This window comes from Megalops cyprinoides, chromosome 12, assembly GCF_013368585.1.
Source record: "Megalops cyprinoides isolate fMegCyp1 chromosome 12, fMegCyp1.pri, whole genome shotgun sequence".
Taxonomy (NCBI): domain Eukaryota; kingdom Metazoa; phylum Chordata; class Actinopteri; order Elopiformes; family Megalopidae; genus Megalops; species Megalops cyprinoides.
In genome coordinates, this window is record NC_050594.1 from 35,934,547 (window position 1) to 35,951,568 (window position 17,022).

The 17,022-nt window shown below is 42.2% G+C and overlaps 1 protein-coding gene across 2 annotated transcripts in view; it reads left to right on the top strand.

Annotated features, from left to right (window-relative positions):
• Positions 1-16,824: 16,824 nt before the first annotated feature.
• Positions 16,825-17,022, top strand: part of arid4a (AT rich interactive domain 4A (RBP1-like)) — a 42,901-nt gene continuing 42,703 nt past the window's right edge. For both annotated transcript variants that reach the window (XM_036541611.1, XM_036541612.1), the window contains exon 1: positions 16,825-16,899. The gene's annotated coding sequence lies outside the window, so the exon portion shown is untranslated. The remainder of the gene's footprint in view (positions 16,900-17,022) is intronic.

Here is a 17,022-nt window from a genome sequence, read left to right on the forward strand (position 1 = left end):
AACTGACACATCTGATTTAACTGAAGAAGGTACTAAAAAGGAGTGAACCTAATTGAAATTTGGCAAATGGTTGATTCATTTATTTTCTCTTTTCAAAGGGCCGTTGGGAGAGTGAGGACAAAGGAGTGAGGAGCTGCACTGCACTTTTCTTAATAAAATAAAGCATGGACTATATTACTGGTCTCTCTTCATTGTAACAATACATTTTACATTTTAGTGTACTTTTAAATGTAGTAGGTTAAATGTACAATTGTATTTAGGGGCTTACTGTAAAATAAGGTAACCCAAACAGACAAATATGGTAGCCCATATATATACCTGTTGTGGCCTATAAGAGCACTAGATAAGACCGAGCTGGGTCCCATCATCAACCAGTGTAGGCAGACTCCTGTAGGCCCCAAATGGGAGAAACCTGGGTTACCCATATGGGCCATATATGGAGCCCATCATCAACCCATCTGGGCTAACCCATGTGGGGCCTCCATGGAAATCGAGGACAAAATTAGCTGGGCCCCAGTTGGGTAGCCCAGATGGGCCCCACATATTAGCCCAGGTGCAACCCATTTGGGCCCCACATGGGTGTGCTGGCTAGGTACTAACCTACCGATCATAGTTTAGCCTAGCCTACCTTAAACGTGCCCAGAACACTTACATTAGCCTACAGTTGGGCAAAATCATCTTTTTACATTTTCTTATGCATTTCGTCCACATTATGCAAATGAGAGGGGCTGTCATTCAAAGTGTTTCATGGGGTCAACTTTTCGACTATTGGTTGATGACATCAGAGTGCATAGATCGACTATACTTGCCTTAGTTGCTCCCACACCGGTCACCAGGCTCACTACAGGAATGGCTACTTCCAATCAGGAGTTCGCTGGAGAATTGAGGCGCTTAGCTGACCTAGCTGAAAATAATACTGTCCGTCTGGACTGGGGCTGGGTGTCCTTTAAAAATTTTCGGCACCTAGAATTCGGTGCAGGTACTAAAACGATACTTTTTTCGGTACCTCATTATGTTCGTTGTTGCATAAACTAACGTTAACTACGTAAACGAGTTCACAGCACTGAACTCTAAGATATAGAAACAACGTAATTGCTTCCCTTTCCCGAAGTTGCAGAAACCATGGTGTCCAGTGCACGGCACCGTGTCAATTTTCCGTTGATCCTAAAGGGGATATTCCTGCCTTTTTTTTTTTTTTTTAACCAAACAAAGGGGTTAACAGTCATATTTTCAATCCATTTATAACAATAATGCCTAAAGCGGGTAGCTAATGCAATGATTTGTGAATCCGCGTGGCCTGAACTAGCTAACGTCAGAGGAAATGCGGGTTATGAAAAAAAATGATTTCATTTGTAGCGAGCGAATAACGTGTAATTTTTTATGTAATAGCTTTATATGCAGCTCACAGGAATTAAAATAACAGGGCACGGCAAGTGCTGGGTCGATCCGTATATATCTCGATGTTCATACGCAGTTCAGTAACCATTAAAGTTCAACCTACTTTACGACTGAAAATTCTTGTAGGCTATTCATCAGTTATCCACGTCCCATTACCTTCATTGCCGAATCGTGTCAAGTAAATCACGCTTTGATTCTTATATCCATTATGGGTGTAACTTGGTTGAAAATATGACTGTAATCCCCTTAGTTTGGTGGGAAAAGACAGGAGTTTCCCTATTATAATCAATGGGAAGTGGACATGTTGCGGTGCGCTGGCCTCCATTCTGGTGTCTGCAACTTCTGATCCGCTCTACCTCTCCAGTCTCTATACACGATCTCTTTTAGCTCCCCAATATACCTAGCCCCTAGCCATGTATAGCGAACATTAGCTAGCTAATTCTCCCACGCACTCCCCGTTAGCAGAGGTTGACCCTTTTTTCAATGGTTTTCTATGGCAGGCCATAGAGGCCCTAGGTGGATGTTGGTGGAATCTGGCACCCTCATAGAGCACAGTCCAGACACCAAATTTGGGCTCAATCCATCAATCCCTGTAGCGCCACCAACAGGCCAAATTTCAGAATACATTTTCGCTTATTACTTTTGAATCGTTTGTGATCCTTATTTCCGCTGAATCCCTGGGTCATGATGAATTGAATAGACTCATCCACTGTAATGAATTTTTGGAAAAAGAAAAACCTACTTTTGCAAACTAGTCCTAGACCGTTGATCCTATCACCACCAAATTTGGTCTGTATCATCTACACAGGGTTCTGACCAAAAATTCAAAGAATTTTGCTAGGGCAAATGATATGGCCGCTGTCATCCAATGATATTCCATGGTGAAGACACCAAAACAGTTATATCTCAGCAATGCTTTGTTGGAGTGATGCCAAACTTGGTACACTTTGTTGGTATTAGCAACACTGGGTATGCACCAAGTTTCATGAATTAAAAATCATTAAAAATCATTAAAATACCCATTACTCTGGCAAAAAAGCAGATATCTCAACTAAATTTCTTGTGCTTCATCAAAGTTAAGGATCCTATCTGGGAACTTATGAAACCTCCACATCAGCCATTTTGTGTTTCATCCATCTTTGATTTTGTCAAAAACACATTTAACCACCTCCTTTATTTTAACACATTTAACCACCTCCTCCTAGAGTTATGGCACAATGAGGTTTTGTGTATTACCTCCTCCCTCCCCCTCTCTCTTCTCTGCCAATGATTTCAGGGTTTACTTTGAGGAAAAGGTGACCAGCATCCGGGACTCCTTCACTCCCTCAACAACACCCTTGACCACCACAACCAACTGCATTAACCAGCTGTCCTCCTCCATGCTGCTCAAAGACTTGGAAGTGCTTCAACTCAGCACAGACCACCATGCCACAACCTGCCCTCTGGACCCCATCCCCTCTACTCTGCTCCAATCTATATCCAGTGAGATTGCCCTATTTCTTTCCTCATTCATCAACGCCTCACTAAGCTCTGGTACTGTCCCCACAGACTTCAAGAAAGCTCTAGTCACACCAATCCTGAAGAAACCATCCATAGACCCATCAGATGTTACAAACTACTGACCGGTATCTCTCCTCTCATTTCATCTAAAACCCTGGAACGTGCAGTACTTAACCAACTGTCCCCTTTTCTTCTCAGGAACAACCTCCTGGACCCCCATCAGTCAGGTTTCAGAGCTGGCCACTCAATGGAAACTGCACTCCTGGCAGTGACAGAGGCTCTCCACACTGCTAGAGCCTCCGACTTGTCATCTGTCCTCATCCTCCTCGACCCCTCCGCTGCTTTCGACACCAGACATTAATATCAAAGCTGTCAGAGATGGGCATCTCTGGAACCGCCCTCTCCTGGTTCAAGTCCTACCTGACTGGTAGATCCTCCCAGATCTACTGGAAAGGCTCCACCTCTGCACCCACCCCTCTCACTACAGGATTTCCACAGGGTTCAGTACTGGGACCCCCTACTCTTCTCAATTTATATCAACTCACTTGGCTCAGTTATCAAATCACATGGCTTCTCCTATCACTGCTATGCTGACGACATCCAACTCTTTTTCTCTTTCCCTCCCTCTACCCCCCAGGTCAACGAAAGAATTTCTGCAAGCCTGGCTGACAAATGGATGTCATCCCACCATCTGAAGCTGAACCTCAGAAAAACAGAACTGCTCTTCATCCCAGCCGGCCCTTCCCCCCTGCAAGACCTCTCCATCACCGTCGATGGCACCACAATACCATCCCCTCAGTCAGCAAAGAGCTTGGGTGTCATCCTCGACAGCAACCTGGACTTCAAGGAGTACATTGCTCGCATGTCATGGGCCTGCCGATTCCTCCTCCACAACATCAGGAGGATTCGTCCTTTCCTGACAACATACGCGACGCAGCTCCTTATCCAGGCCACAGTACTCCCCAGCCTGGACTACTGCAACGCTCTCCTCGCAGGCCTCCCAGCCTGCACCACCCAGCCTCTGCAGCTCATCCAGAATGCAGCTGCGTGACTGATCTTCAACCTCCCCAAATTCTCCCATGTTACTCCCCCGCTTAAGTCCCTCCATTGGCTTCCTGTTGCTGCCAGGATAAGATTCAAGACCCTGACCCTTGCCTTCTCTGCAATCAACAGGACAGGCCCTACCTACCTCCAAGAACTCATCCAGCCCTACACACCAGCCCGACCCCTGCGCTCAGCAGCAACTGGATGCCTCGCTCCTTGCATGGTCAAGGCAGGAGGTACTCATTCTGCTAGACAACAGCGTTTCACCTGCATCACTCCCCAGTGGTGGAACGAACTCCCTGTCCTGCTACGGACAGCTCCATTACCCCATCAGATCAGTGCTGTTGTAAATTGCTGTGTGTTTTTGTGTATCGTTTTCTTGTCACCGCCTTTACTCTGGCACTAATTGTGCTGTTTGAAGTTGTTGAAGTTGAAGTTGCTGTCTGAAGTTTGAAGGTGTATTTTATTAGTTGCCCTATACCCTGCAGTTGTACAAATTGGATAGTACTGTGTCCTCAAACAGACCTTGCTCTCAGCTGAGAACTACTGTCTGATTGTGGAACTGTACACATCCTGTCCCCGTACTGTCGCTATACTTACTGTATGCACTTTTGTACGTCGCTTTGGATAAAAGCGTCTGCTAAATAAATAAATGTAAATGTAACGATCATTGGACTCAAAATAGCATTGGAGGTATCCACAATGTCAATGAAATAGTGGAAAGCAATTCACAGGCACGAAGAAAAGAGTAGGAGGCAGATGTTTGTATTCTTCCAGTTTCCCGCCGGTTGCATGATAGAAAGACAGAAACGTCATCAACACGCCCACTCACTCGCAGTGAATTCTCCGGAACGTGACCCACTGTATTCACACATGGGCTCACTCCGACATGAGATGGACTTTGTACTAGAGAACTAGCAGAACGAAGTCTGTCACATGTCCGGTCCGACTGATTCAGACATTTGCGTTCTCACATACAGCTCCTCCAGGTAAGGGCTGGATACGTTCCGGCTTTCAGTGCATGTCTGAAAGGGGCTTATGATCATCTTGCTGTTAGCTTGCTAATGAAGCCCCCAGCCCCGATTATGGTTGTATATGTTGCTAAATTTCATACTAAATTTGGTTCTACTGGCAGTAGATATTATTAATAACTAATAGTAACTACTTACAAATGCCATGGAGGCCCACTACTCCTTAGGAGAGGTTCTTCAGAATGACAGAGCGGCAGCGGCCTTGTCCGTGTGTGACACTGCAAGGACTTGAACCTTGTACTGCAGGAGCAGTAGTACCAGTCACCAGTGTGGGACCACACAAGACCTCTATGCTGCACTGCAGATTCAGCTGTCAACACCCTTTTCCACTGGTACATTTACTGTGACACCTGGGCCTAGGCTTACAGGCTGACCTTTTTCAACAGGAAGTGATGTGAAGGTCGCTGCTTTGACCAAATGGCAAAATGGATTCTGTGTCCTTGTTAGTCCTCTGATGGCCTTTCACACTATTTAGGCTATATATCATCGCTGTCGGGTGGAAACCTCGCATCTACTTTTTTTTTTCCATAAATCAATCCTATTTATCAAATTTAGCTCTGATGTTAACATTGTGATTGTAGGTGGAAGTGTTTGCTGAGGAGACTAGCGAAGCTAGCTAGTGATATGACAAGAAATGATCAGATTATTCACAGCCTTTATCTCGCTAGCTAGATCAATCCCTACTTCATCGAAAGTAATACTTATTAGAAAACTCAGTTAAAACTCTGTCCATTATTGAAACAGCGATGATAAATGAAGTATAGCACCTAGCTATACTGTAGAAGAATACACAGCAGTAGTGGGCAGTTGTTTGGAGACAGTCTCTGGTTGTTTGCAATGCAAGAGCTGCAATGCATGGCTAAATAAAGAACTGGTTGTTTGAATAACACATGCAAGTATCTGACCATGTATAAAGACACAACACCAACTTTGACGATGTGGTTGTTCAAGAAGTTTGTTCTGTTTTCAGAAGAAAAAAAAAAAAAGAAGAAAAAAAAAAGTATAATCCGATACGATCCATTAGCCTAAACCATCATGTAAATGCTTAACTAAACTTTGGGCGACATGCTGTAAAGAGAGATGTGCCATGAGTAACACAGATGAGTAGCATGTGCCACGTGAACTGTAGCTAGAACGTGAGTGAGACCTGTCAGCATTGCTGTCATCATGTTAGCTGTGTGGAGTTATTTTAAGCTCAAGGAAGAAAAAAGCAAAACAGCCGAGTACAATTTATGCAATGCAAGTGTTTCTAGGGGTGGCAGCAGCGTTGGAAACTTCAACACCATGAACCTGATTAACCCTTTCGCATGTAACTTATTTTTATGCTATGCAGCGCATATGTTACATTACATGGTTTGTTATGTTTTCATTAGCGTTGTAGAAAAGGGCCACATGTTGCTGTGTCTGTCTTTGTCTTTGTTTGCGCACAACCCCCACCTCTCACAAAGCGGTCCTGCTGCTCCCCTTATCAGCAGGACCCCCTGCAGGTAACCTGAGGCACAGACGCACCCCCAAGGACGGCCCCCAGGTCACCATTTGCCCTCGGACCTGCCCATATCCTTCGGCCACCAATCAGGGCCTCAATAGGGCCAAGGATACGGGACAATATAAAGGTGGTGGTGACCTCCCCCACCTCAGTACCGCACCAATGCCTGGGAGGTGAAGAACTGGGGAGACCAAGCCCTTGGGGACCAAGCATTGTGCTGTTGTTGTGCGCCTCTGTGCCAAAGTAAGTAGTATGCCTAAATTCAACTGGTTGTAATACTGTAAAAAAAAAGCCTGTAGAGAGAGAAGGGTGTGTGTGCATGTTAATTAAGATAGTGTGTCCTTGATGTATAAATGTTTCCATAGCCATACCCATTAATGCAGTCAAAGCCTGTATGTCCCATACATGTTATCCTGGTGCAATGTACTTTGCAATACTGCTAGAATGCCTGCTTGTACATATTGAGCATAGATGGTAAATGTATATTTTATAAATGCTATAATTACATTATCATATGGCATTGTATATTGCACATTCAAATATGAATCATCAGTCCTGATTTATTCTCCCTGCTTACTCCTTGCAGGAAACTACACACACACATACAAACAATACACACAAACCCTCACATCCACCCATTCCAAATCCCCAATAAACACCTGAACCTGGAACCTGACTCCTGTGTCCTGATCGACACCCCACTGTGACAGCAAATTAGCCTGAACCTAGTTACGGGTGAAACCGCCCCTCAGTTTCAAGTGTTATTAAGCTTCTCATAGTTTTCAGTTAGCATTTACTATATATTTTTTAACGTTAAAAATTTTCATGTTGCTGAAAAAGTGGGTTTTGTTTAATCGAACATTTGGAGCCTCGCTACATGTTGCCAAACTGCCATTTCATCTCCGAAACGGCTACCCCAAATAAGTACAAGCAAGCTTGCGAATTCATTTCAAAATGCTTGGAAAACGTTGCAATGGTTGGTTTCACAATTGACACCTGGAGCTCAGACGTGTGTCCAATGTCATGTGTGTACTAAGTCTGACAGCACAGTGGATAGACTCAAGTACTTTGCAAAAAGCAGTGCTGCGGGCTAAGCAGTTTCGTGGCTCACACACAGGAGAGTCCATCGCTACAGCAACAGGCGAGATGTTAAATGCATGGATAATTGAGAAGAGGAAAGTCCATGTCATTTTAAGAGACAATGCCAGTAATGTAATAAAGGCAATGGATCGCCTTGGAGTTGCCAGTTTGGGATGCTTCACGCATAGCGCTGTGCACTTGATTTGTTCAAGTTTTTCAAAACATTAAAGGAGTTGCCAATTTGCACTCCTACACCTGTTTGTATGTGAAGCCTACTTAAACTACAGTTCAAATAAATTGCTTTGGAATAAATTTAAATTTCATGCATTTTTGTATATTTTTTGCTCTTTTAATAAGAAATGCTGTGTGGTTTACCACAGCCTCATGTAACCTTACACACAATACCAACAACAACAACAACAACAATAATAATGATAATAATAATATTCAAGAAAACGGAGCTCTGGTATCGGCAGATATCCAAATTCAGGTATTGGAATCAGATTGGAACCGAAAAAAGTGGATTGGTGCATCTCTAATAAAAGTACAATTGTTTTACTTGAAACTTGGCATTTCTCGTGCAATGCACCTGTGGCCTTTATTCTCTATTCAGTGTTTGACTTGGTACAATGCTAAGTCTCTGCCTATAATGAATGGACAGGCCCATCATCTGATCTCCTTAGATTAAACATCTCATACAATGCCTGAAACACCTTAATTGCCACAGTAAAGCATACAATGTAACAGTCTTCCTTACAATACATGTCCTCTGACTAAAACTTTGATAATAAATGATGTATCTGTTTAACAACATCATTCTCCAAAATGAGGTACAAATGATGATTAAGCACATGACTGCAATAGGTCATTTTCACACAGTAATGATAACTTTGTGAAACTGTTTAGAACCCTTTGGCCCATATCAATCATATGAACAGTACACAGCTGTGGTGATTTTACAATTTGATTTTTAAAACAGGTACAAATGAACCCTATTACCTTGCTTAACATCTCAAGCCTCATAATACCACACAGCATTCCAGATCACTTGCCACTTAATAGCTGTGCCAACTGTTAATATCACTGGGAAACCTATTTATTGCCCCCATCATGTTAAACAATGAGAGTTTTTACCCTGTGGCTGCATAGCTATAAAATAACTGATTAAACCAATAATACTTTGGTGTGGAAATATTGTGAACAGCCAATTGATACTGGGGAAAGTAATACTCTAGAGATATCACCAGCTAACCTAACACTGATTAGGAAGATTGCAATAACCTTGCCAAAAATATCTACATCCATGGCACTCAAAGCAGATTGCAATGCACAACTTTTTATAATGAGGTCAACCTTCAGCTAATGTAAGCTTTTGATTTTGGATCTGTGAAGACATCTTAAGTAGAATCAGCTGTCTAAACTACGTCCAGCTAGCGATACACTGGTGCTAATGTTATCTGCCTCCTGGGGCTACAACTGTTTCTCTGGCTGCATCACTGTCAAAGCTTAGAGCAGGCCTGGAGTCATCTACGTAAACTGTACTCCCCTAGAGAAGTGAAGTGCTAAATGCACATTAGTGTGTTAGCCCTTTGTTTCAATTGACCTTTACATATTTTAACCAGTTACAAAAGGAGCAGGACTTGTAACCGAAAGGTTGCTGGTTCAGTTCCCCGCTGAGCCACTGCTGCTGTACCCTTGGGCAAAGTACTTAACCCACAATTTAAAAAAATCAAGCTGTATAAATGGATAACATTGTAAAAAATTAAAACTGTAACTGATGTAAGTCGCTCTGGATAAAAGCATCTGCTCAATTCCAATAATGCAATGCTGCTGCATTTTTCTAAGAGATAACTATTACTTGCTCTGTTGACACAGACGATCATAAAGACAGAAAGGGGAGAATATTCAGAAAAGCACAGGCAGTGAAGCTAATATGTCTCTGCTGTCACAAATTGAGAGACCTATGAGCTAATATTAGCACAACTTTCACATGAGATACTGATGTTTGTTATTTTGTTGTATTTTCCCCAAACAATTTCCCCAACTTAGATGTCCAGCAATCAAAAATTGTGTCAGAAAAATCTGCTTGACAATGTGTTTCCTTTACCCAATCAAAAATACATGTAGCACTGACTTCTGCGAGGAAATATGAGTTTAATGTTCACATGCATGCTTAAAGATAGAAAGAGCTTATACAGAGGTCAGTAAAATGCTGCTTACATTGAAAGAAGTGATTGATATTTGCATTGTCAGAGCTGTAGCCCTGCTGCTATGTCCTGTATGGGGAATGGAGCCGCAATACCATTTCCTCCTTGCAGTTATGTCAGCAATGACCTTTCAGACACCTGAGTGCTGGCTCTAATTTAGAGCCTGAGGTCTTGTCTGGGTGACGTCCGACGTTCCTCCATAGCGCAGAGGAGCTGTGGTGACGAAAGCCCTCAGAAGGCTGACTGGTCACAAGACACTGGCCCCCTGCTCTGACACTTCTCTGCTACCTGTTCTTTCTGCTGGCACAGGTAGAACTGACACCTGTCGCTCCCACCTAAGCTAACATTGTCCTGTGCAAAGTCAACTTTGCAATAGACTTGAGAAATCACTTGGATTTCTCTCAGAATTGTAATGGATTGATCCAATCTGGAATTTTTTGTCATAAGTCTCAAATGTTTCTGAGTTTAATGGCTGGCTAGTGGCCATCTTTACATTCATATTTATTCATTTGGCAAACACGTTTAACTAAAGTAACTAAACTTACAAATGAGGTACAGTACAACACAAGTGAAAAACCAGACATGCATGCAAAACCATAACCTGCATGACCAGGCTAACAAGTGCATTAAACCATTATATTACTTTTTTATAATTTTATTTTATGGTTTAGTAGGAGACAGTTTGAGATATAAGAAGTTCCTTTAGGGGCAGTGTTTCAGGTGCTCAGGTGAGAGTGGAAGAGCTGTGTCTTCAGATGTTTCCTGAACATAGAGAGGGACTTGCAGAATGGATGAAGTATGGAAGTTCATTCCACCATCGGGGAACAACGGCAGAGAAAGTCCTGGATAGTTATTTTATGCTGTGATGCGCCTTGGAGGGGAGGGAACATAGGGTTTTTGGTTGCCCTGTAGGCAAGAATCAAGGCCTTGAACACGATGCGGTCAGCTACAGGGAGCCAGTGGAGCGAGACCAAGGGCGTACGCACACTAGGCCTTTTACCGTGCCCGAGCACGATTGTCCCCCCTCCCCACTCGCCTGCTGGCCTGCACTCACATTGCACTTAACATTCCGGGACCAAGCACGTTTATGTCATCATTGTGTTAAAGAAAAGCGTTCTCGCACAGCACAATGGAGTTCATGATTGTACTTACTTTGTGGCTTATTTGGAGTTGTTTTGGTCACGGCAACACAAGGCCCTCTCACATGCCTTACAGATTTATTGATTATGCAACGCAGCGATTTTCAGTTAATCGTAAATGTTAGCTAATGTTAACCAGTTAGGGCTACTACTTATGTATGCGCTAATGTCATCATTACAACAACAAACATCTTCCATTACTACTTGGATAGTACACTTTTCAATTAATTTGAGAATATTTGGGTTAATAACGGGTCTGGTTCTCACCTTATTGATGAATGTGAATTGTAGTCAGGGAGTAAAGCTCCAAATTCCTCCCTCAATGTCAGCTGCCTCTGTAAAAATCTTCTTATACAGGCAGCACGATTAACTGAAAATCGCTGCGCTGCATAATTGATGCTAACTGGCTGGGGAGCTAACATTAGCTATCTAGCGATGGATTTGACAAACATAGCTAGTTAGCTAACAGGCTACCTATCTGAACGATTGTTGAAGACTAGCTAGTTAAACAGGTTGGCTGCTTCATTTGTGATACTCTGACTAAGCCCCTGACAACAGCAATGCTTACATCACCATGTAATGTATGGTTAGTTTTATTTCGCTTGCTAGTAATCAAGCTAATGTGGGGATCCAGAGTTATTTTTAGGTATAGATCTACAGAACTAATCAATCAAAGATCATTTTGGAGGTAGCCAGCTTGTTATATTTAAGGAAGTCAACTACCCAATCAAATGATGATTTAAAGGATTTAGCATGACTGGGCGTGTAACTAACAGATATCCAGCTAACTGTTACTATAATGAATATATTTGTTAAATGGGACAGTTGCACCACTGACGTCATATTCGAGTTCCGTGCTTGGGCACGGTTAGTGATCACACTAGATACGTACCATGCCCGAGTCCAACTGAATCATGCCCGGGCATGGTACGGAGCGATCACACTAGTCAAACGAACTGAACTTTGGGGGTCAAATGTGCTTGGGCACAGTACGGATCGCCTAGTGTGAGTACACCCAAGAGAGGCCTAAAGTAAGCCCATTTGGGTTGGTTGAAAACCAGACGTGCAGCTACGTTCAACGAAGGCGTGTGCTCACACCTTATTTCTTGTAGTTTTACCACAGAGCACAGCTAAAAAAAAAAAAAAAAAAAAGTCATTCACAGACTGATGACTGTCTGGGTCTGAGCCCTGCGGCTCCACCCACCCTTTCACCAAATCCAAATGAAAGACCAGAAAGATACAATATCATCGCTGTCATTATTATACCCAATGCTCTTATCCAGGACAGTAAACACTAAATAGCAAATACTACATAAAGCATCAAGATGAGGAACGTTAAGAAGGAAGCACATAACAAAAGCTGTTACGCATATATACTAAGTACTTCAAATGATCATGAAAAAAATACCTATTCATAGCATAGATACAGTACCTAGAAGAGTTCCATAGCAGTAGCACAACCTTACTACATGTAAATGTACTTCAACCAACTACTTCAACCAACATTTGGAATATGGGATAGTGGAAGCTAACTGTGGGGACACATTCTGGTTCTGGAAGCCAAGATTCTCCCTGAATAAGTTAGCTTTTTATTGATACTGGAAGATGTCTGACAGTTCTGCCATTCACCCTTTTGATGAAATGTTCTTTGGACAAATCTTTACATCAGTTCTACCCCCTGGGGCTACTCAAGGAATACCTCTTGTACAGAGCATTCTGATGTTAAGAGTGTTAATGTGCCATCAGTGAGTAATGGAGATTTGGGCACCCCACCCCAGGGCCTACAATCAGTTAATACGCTGTTCTTCTACACGTAAGATTGGTATTTTGTTTAAAATTCTCTAATGAATACCTGGCTGTACATGTGGGGGCCTTGTAGGTCACCTCTGATAAAGCTCTCTGTTAAGTTAAGCCAGTGTAAACTAGAGCTCAGCCCTTCACCTCTCTCAAGACCACCTCTTTCCTCATGCCTTTCAGAACACACACCAGTGTTATGTATGCAAACCATGACCCTAAAAGAAGAAAATTGGAGCCTCTGCTTCCTCTTCCACAGAAACCTAAAACTTTTGACTAAAATGCTTCAAATGTACAATATCGGCAAGCACCAATTGTGTTAATAAAGGAGTGAGTGAACACATGTTTAACTGTACTGCTGAGCTACATGCACCTAGAGCAGGAACAACATTTTTTACTGGTACCTTGTTGATATTGTGGGTTAACAGCTGCTTCTGCCCAATACTTTCTGATGCTCTTCTGCTGAAAATCCTTTCCACACAGTGCAAGAATATGAACATACAATATGTTCTTATGTATTAGTGATTAACCCACAACCCTCAGGTCCAGACCTCCAAGGACCTGACTTCATTAAGGGACAGGGCTTCAGTTTTAGTCATAGTTGGGGCATGGCCATTGTACCCATGTCTGCACAAATGCTTCATACTAGGGATGCACCGTTTTATTGGCTGAACATCGGTATCGGCCGATATTCGCCTTGTTGACCGCCATCGGCCTATCGGCAAATAAGATGACAGTCGCCGATGGCAGAGGCCGATGTTTATCTGTTGTGTCGCATCAATTTTGCGTTGGCTAAATGCTGTGTTGGTTATTTGCGGTCTGACTCGGACAACAGTTGCCTACCCAGCTGCAGATTCGGAGAAGATCCAATAGGTGGTACTATAATTAGCCTTATTCACATGGTGGCCATTTTGCTCTTACGTCACGCTCAGGATGGGAGCAGGGTAACTCTTCAGTCAACATCTATGGCAAAGTGGACCAAAAGTTTGACGTGTGTTTGTATCTACCTTTTGAAGAAATAAAACAGTAGCTGGTTTTAAGGTTATATCCACTAACTGGCTAGCTACAACACTCACTACAGACTACCTAGCTAGCTAGCTAACAGTTCTAAAGTTGTCAGAACAGGTTGCTTGCAGTGGCTGTGGTAAAGTTAACTACTTGGTCAGAAGAGACGTGATGAGGCTTATTAGTTTGATAGCTAGCTAGCTCTTAATAATATGACAGCTGAGCAAAGTGCGTGAAAGCCAAATTAACTAGCAGGCTATATAGCTTTCTACGTTGTTTTTATTGCAGCTAGCTAGCTATGTGTTTGTTTGCAAGGTGATATTTGTATTTGTCAGTGGAATGTGACAGTGACTAGTTAGTTAGTTTTGTTTGTACTGTAGCTAGCTAGCTAGATTTGTCTTTGTAAAGTAGTATTTGTATTTTTCAGCTGAATGTGCAAGTAGCTAGCTAGCCAATTTGGCTTTCACCCACTTTACTAGCTATCAAACCAATACAGCTTCTTATGTTGTCTTATGTTTCTTATGAACAAATAGTTAATTTTAACATTCGTACTGCAAGCCAATGTATTGACTTCTGATCTTAAGTAGCATTTGCTAGCTAGCTACCAACCTAATGTTAGTTAGCTAACTAGCTAGTTTCCCTGGCACAAAACAGGGAATAAATAACAACAAAAACAAAATAAACAAAAAAACATCGGTATCGGCCCAGAATTTCACAATCGGTGCATCCCTAGTTCATACAAGTTGTCTGTGTCTAGTATCTGCCGAGGAAAGAAAGATTGGATGCCAGCAAGCTGTCCAATGTCCAGAGTTGCCTAGTCATCTACAACATCCTCATCAACATGACTATGGTTTTATGGGGTAATTGATGGGGACATGGGTTTTAATCATAGTCCTGGTCCGGGAAACAGTGGGTATTGGGCGAATTTGGACAGCATGGTACTCCAGGAACTGCGATCAAGAAGGCTATTTCAGACATATCTCTACACTAGGGGTAGCCACTGAGGGAGAGGACAGAGAAATTCTGGAGCATTACCTTCCTCAACCAAAGACCTCTGTGATGAGCCTAAAATTCACCCAAGATGAGCACTGCAAATGATTTGGACAACAGACCCCCTAGACGCCTTGAAAAGAAAACTTAAAACTCATCTCTTCAAGCTGTATCTCTAGTCTACCTTCCTCTCTATCTGTCTGTATCTATCCCAGCCACCCCTATTTAAAAAAAGCAATCTACACTAGCTCAGCACCTATCTTACCAGCCTCTTGTAATACTTCATGATAATTACTCTTAGCATAGTGATGCACTTATTTGGATGTCACTCTGGGTAAGAGTGTCTGCTAAATGATGTAAAGTAATTATTATCCTTTAAAATGGTTTAATATGCAAATGCTATAGACACTCTTCAGAGCTTGATTCAAGTGTGTCAAGACAAATTTAAAGTTTTAAAGTTAAATTTAAATAGTCTGACAGGGAAGGGGGGAAAGGAGAGATGCCTGTAATAATATCATTACAGTTACAATCTACTTGTGAGAGATTTGCTTTTAGATGTTTCCATGACAAACTTACTTAAACAACCTGTTCAACATGGCTAACACTTTATGAAAAAATCCCACACCGAAATGGCAATGTATTTTGAGGTTTACAAAGAGAATGTCTGAAACATTTCAAAAACCAGCCACTGCTGCAAATTATTTCTCCTCTCTTCCAATCAAAACAGCCATCTACTTCTTTGCTGTTGCAGGTCCCTTGATGCCTGGACCGAAAACATGCCAGCAGTCATAATTGTGACAAACAATCAGATGGAAACTTCTTGTCAGTTTGTCCGATTTTTTGACCCATTTTTCGAGTTTCCTTTTGTAAGTATAGCTGAATTCACAGTGAATTAAACTAACAAACCTTGATAGTTCTGATTTAATCTCTTAGTGATGATCCATATTTAATCCTAATTCCATTTTGCTTTAAGGGGGACCACATGCTGTTAGATAAGTGATATAAATTAATAACTTTGCTTAAGGGTACCAAGGCAGGGTCTCAAACGCGATTTGAACTCCTAACCTTCCGGTTATGTCTCGTTTCTCAATGGCGACTGTGTTCGAGACCTGTTTAGGTCGCCAGGTAACAGATTGTGAGGTGGCTGCATCAAATAACTCCTGGATATCCTAAATAAAATCCCAAAGCCATAGCGAGCTGGCTATCCCATACAAAGGCCATCTGCCTAATACGTCAGAATTTAGCCGTGGCATGGACGTGCATGTTTTTAGTGCACTGCATAAAATATGAACTTTTACAACTACTATAACTGCTGCTACAACTATATAACATTAGGGTATTAAACAATGTTACTATGCCATTCCAAACAAGACAGCTGACTGTTTACTTTTTTACGCACTTCCCACCTGTTTCCGGTTACGTAGATCACTAACCTGTTCTGACGTTCGAGAGAAATATAAAAGACGCCATTGCTTTTTCAAACAGCCTTCATTTGACCTTTTCCGCAATAATTTACCTTTTAAACCAATTCTCCGGTGAACGTACACCTGTGCCCGTTTGTTACCTCTGGCCCTGAATTTATAGACAGATCTGATATGAAACCACATAAAATGAGCATTAATAACGAATACAGACACCCACCTTCAGCTAACCCGCCCTCCGTTCTCACTGTGTCTTGCCCGAAATGGAAAATAATCATCGTCAAAACAAAATGGCGCAGGGAAGATTCGGCAAGACATGCGCACAATTGAAAGGGGGGAGGCTATTTTTCCGTCTCTTATGCATTCGCGCATTCGCACTCGCGTACATCGAACCTGAGGTATTCAGTTCCGTTTCAATGTGATAATGGAGCCAATGGCTAATTAAGGAGGGCAGTGTCTGAATGTTTTTAGCCAATGGCTAGAACGAAGAACGTAACTCCGGATGAGGTAAAGCCAATCGTATTTCCGAGACTGAATGCCTTTATTGTACAGAAGTCCAACACAAAATAACCAATGAGACAGTTACATTCAGAGCGCCGCTTTCATATTCACCAATCATACCAACACAGATTTTGCATCCTATAGAATTTGTAGTCTTTTTAAACCAATCATAATGCATAAAAGCTACCACCACTGTTATTACAGCCAATCATGTTTCGAGAAACACTGCCTTGGCTCAACAGCTTGTTATTTCGTTTATTGCTTTGCAATCCTGGCAAGTGGTGAAGAGTCACATAGGTGTATGTAAGTATGGGTTTTAATATTTCTAGAAATTGACAAACATCATTTGCTGTCACCAAAATGTATTAATGTGGCCATACTGTTTTATTTCATGAACTATTCGGTGGCGGCCAAATAAATATTTTG